This window comes from Pteropus vampyrus, unplaced genomic scaffold (assembly GCF_000151845.1).
Source record: "Pteropus vampyrus isolate Shadow unplaced genomic scaffold, Pvam_2.0 Scaffold571, whole genome shotgun sequence".
Classification (NCBI taxonomy): Eukaryota; Metazoa; Chordata; class Mammalia; order Chiroptera; family Pteropodidae; genus Pteropus; species Pteropus vampyrus.
Window position 1 is genome coordinate 731,932 of NW_011889352.1, and position 4,704 is coordinate 736,635.

Sequence of the window (4,704 nt, forward strand, 5' to 3'; positions counted from 1 at the left end):
CACAATGTTAAACTAGTACACAAAGAATTTGATGTACACATGTGTGCTTTCCTCTTTCAGTCCTAGTCCTCAATGGGTATGTTCATAGCAGGTATTCAATACAATTTGGGAATATTCCTCCAATTTCATTCTCTAGAAAAGAATGAAAACTCCTTGATGGACAATATGTTCCCAGATTACAACAAGGGCTCCTAAAAAGCAAATAAAAAAAAGACAAATGACTTAAAAGAAAACCAGGCATAGCTATGGACCATTTCACAGAAGAGGGAATAAAAATAACAGATATGAAAAGGTGCTTGACCTCATTGATTGGGTAAATGCAAGGCAAAAGGAGATACTGTTTTTGACTCATTATATTGGCAAAAAAAAGTGTGGAATTATCAAGATACTTTCATACAGATACTTTTATACGCTGCTTGGGAAAGTTTAATTTGTATAGGCTACCTTAGAAGGCTATTTGCATCCTGAGTTTAAGGGATTCTGGGACCTGTGCTGGAGCCACTTAATATCAGCTTGCAAGAGCCGATGGTGTGTATGTCTTCTCAACTCCAAGTTTAGTAAGGCCACATTGTAAATCGACCATGGTGGGAAAACTCACACAGGGGAAATGGCAAATGCTACAAATCAGTCCCTACCCCCTTCTTTGGAAGACTGACTGTTAAATATTTATTGCACTCCACAGTCTATTTGCCAGAGTCTAAATCTAGAAAGCATATAACCCATGATAGCGTAATTCCTGTGTTCTAAGATATATTCACACATGTATACAGGGAGGCATGCACAAGGATGTTCACTGCAGCATTGTTTGCAATGGGGAAAAACTGGAAACAACCCAAAAATCCATTAATAGGGAATTTTTAAAAACACCAAAATTATATGTCTATGGAATATTAAGCAGCAGTTGAAATGAAGTACATTTATATAAACTATTGGAAGGAAAATCTTTACCCACTTAGGTCCAACTCGGGGAAAGGGGTTGCACAGGAACTGACAACAGACAGATTAACAGGAGAAAAGAATACCACGTATGCAGGACCACCCTACACTACTCCTACAGTACCCTAGAGTAGCTCCTGGAATAGCTAGGGGTAAAGGTTTATATAGCAACTTAATAAGAGAGGGAGTGCTTTAGGGATTCAAAGGATAGAAGGTGAGTTTTGCTTCCACAATTCTTTTGGAATGTCCCAGTGCCAAAGGTCAGTGCCTCCCTGACTTGAGACAGGAGCGGGTGAAGGGGGAGAGTGCTAACGGCTGACTCTAGTACTAAAAGCTCTGTTCTGCTCAGATAAGGGAAGTCCAGATGAGATCTCTTTCAGTGTCCCCTATACCTCAGATGTTTCCACTTTGAAGTATTCTCTATACCAGTTGAGTAGGTTGTTGGTCTCTGCAGTACTAATTTGGAAAAAGTCTCGAGACATGTTGTTGAGGGAAAAGGCAATTTTCAGGACAATATATAAAGTATGATTGCACATATGTTATGGAAATACATGAAACAATATGGTAATCTCCTATGACTATGGCAATATAAGGATGCAAAATGGAACAAGTCATCGGCAATCTTCAGTCCTTCTCCAAGACAAGGATAAGATAAAAGAATGGAAGGACAAGAATTTAACCACAACTTGTCACTTCAAATCAGCTCCTTAACAAACCAAGCACACAGTTAATTGGCTAAACTTCCAGGTGCAAAACTAGGTATGGCATTTGATCTACAAAGAATGGCTCTGCTGTGGTTACTCAGCAACCACTTCTCTCCCAGGGCTCAGGCAAGGCAACAGGGACTTGCTGGGTCTTGCCCCCCCAACAATGGTTCTTGGGCTGCTTGCCCACAGGGGCTGCAAGTTGATTCTCCCTGGGTCAGGTCCCCACTGAGATTTCTCCATCTCTTCAGGGACCTTCAGAATCAAATTCCCTTAGCTTTTTAATAACTGCTCCCTATGTGTACAGGGAGAGGGAAGGAAACTGTTTATTAAACTTTTGCATTATTTTCCTCCACTTATCAAAGTTACAAGCATATATATTGATGAAGAGAAGGATAAACTTTTTCCATCGTTTGGCAAGGGAATTGGGTGGGTCTGATAAGTCTCCCACTAGATGTTCCTGGCCCCAGATTATCTGGTTAGTTATTATTTATTTACATATTATTTTTTATTCTACTTACTTTTACTTTCTGATAGTGAAGAAAAAAAGATTTTTCTGTCAATTCTCTAGTGAAGTGGTAGCACACTATTCAGCAAATCTATGGTTTAATGAGTCATACAGTAACTTATCAAGTGATTTGCTTTCTTCGTACTCAGAGGGGATATGGAGAAAGGCACCTCCTTAGTTTATGAGTTCCAAAGCCAGGTAGTCCCTCTGTGCCCAGAAGATTTGGCACCTAACTTATAGCCCCGACCTCGGCCAGCCAAACCAAGTCAGACTGGAGCTACAGGGAAGACTGCAATGTTATACGGCCTGCCTGCTTTCTTGTGCCACTCTTTGGCTGAGATTGGTAAATAGCAAATATAAATCCTTTGGGCAAAGTTTAGTGTGCAGAGTAAAAATCTTCACCCCATTTAAGTCTTCTGCAACAGAACTCTGCTTTGAGGAAAAAAAACAGGAGGGGATATTTTATGAACTCTCATTCCTTTCTGCAAACTGCTTGGAGGAGGTGCACATGAATCTCATGGGCTAACAAGACAAAGGTTCCTTTTAAATGTTCTCCTCACTTCCCTTTCCCTTTCCAGTCTCTAGCCCCTGGGGATTCGGGTAAGGAGGCAGGTAAGCTACCCTTGAAAGAATGGCATTTTCCTTCCCAGTAAGCCAGCATGGGCCCATAGCTCTGCTACAGAAACTGGGATGCGACAGAAATTGCTTCTGGCCTCAACTCCCCAGGGAGGGAGGGAGCCTTGGGGTTTGTTCAGTTGAGCAGTTCCACGTCTGTTTCAGTCTTACTCCAGCTATGTTTAGCTTTGTTTGATTGTCTTCCATGGGAACATAGCTTTCTTAGCTCTCCATGTATGACAACACATCACCAAGGACCTGAGCCCCAGATGATGAGCCGGATATGATCTGGGTTTGTAAACACCCACCAAGAGAAAAAGAGAGGTCCCTTCTATGAAGAGGTGTGACCCCACCCATCCTTGGAAATGTGTTGTTTCCACCTCCAGATCCAAAGACATACACCTCTATCCTTCACAAGCTCACCTGATCTTAAAAGCTTTGGCTTAAAATATCATAACAACTATTATATGGTATCAGATGGGTACTAGATTTATTTATTGGGGTGATCACTTTGTAAGGTATATGAATGTCGAATCATTATGTTGTACACCTGAAACTAATATAATATTGTATGTCAACTGTATTTGGAAAATAAATTAATTTTAAAAAACTAGGAAAAAAAGCTTTGGCTTAAAACCTTTCCTGATGACTCCAGCCCCCACTGACCTTTCTCTTTGTTGAAACTCTCATAGCAACTGTACCTTGCACCATTCAGTTTAGCACTCAATTTGGTTACTGACTTGTATTGCTTGTAAACGGTTTCACAGTTACTGGTTTCAGCTTCCTAAGGAGACAGTTCCTAACAATAGTAATTATGATGATAGCAACAGCAGCACCATTTACACATGGCTGACTCTGTGCAGATATTATTTTCCACATGTTAACTCATTTTATTCCCCCAATATCCCTGAGGTATGTACTATTGTATTATCGCTTTATATTTTTATATCTGAAGAAACTGAGACACAGAGATGTTAAATAAAAGCCCAAGGTTGCAAAACTAATAAATAAAAGAGCCAGGATTTGATCTAGGTCGAAGAGCCCTTGAGTCTCTAAAAGACACCTTTCAGACGATCTCCTAAATCCTAATTACTCCATATTACCTAACCTTGTGAATTAAAATATATCATTCCTATTTTAAAAGAGAAATTAAGTGTGCCTGAAGTCACATAGCTAGGACCCTGTAGAGAGCTGTGATTCAAATCTAGATCTAATGCTTTCTTTTTTCCCCACTAAATGGAAACCATGGATTTGATTAATATTTAACTCAATCATCCTACCTGTGTTGCTCATCTCAAGCACAATTATAGAGACTTTTAAAGGCCCGCAGAGGAGGAAGGATACAAAGATGTGTAAGATAAGGTCCCTACTCTTAAGGAGTTCACAGCCCTGGGGGAAATAGATGGGCAGACAGGGAGGTGTACTAAAATGCCATAGATGCTGTAATGGCAGTTGTGAAATTTCAGAAGGCACAAAGAGAAGAGGCAGGAATGTTGAGAGATCCTTGGATTGTCACATAGGGAAATGAACTTAAGACTTTTTGTAAAGTTTTTAAATCCAAAGATTTGTGATAAAAAAATATTTTGTGACAAACTCTGTAGACCAGAAAATTCAACTAAGAGCACTCTCAGTGTTCTGGTACATTAGGTTTCTGCTATAAATAATAATACTCTTCAAATCCATTATAAAGTGTTGTTATTTCCTAGGTTACCCCTGGTTCCACAAAGAGAGGCTAGAGGTGGTCACGAATTTCCTTCTAGGAACTCATGAAATTCCTGACACAGAATGAAAAATTCAGGGAATATGTAGGTGCATGACTTTTTTTTTGGCGGGGGGATAGGGGAGAGAATCCATAGCTTTTACTGGATTCTTGAAGACATAAAGTGTCAGCCAAAAGTTAAGAATCACTAAAATGATGCTTTGAAGGTATACCTGAATATA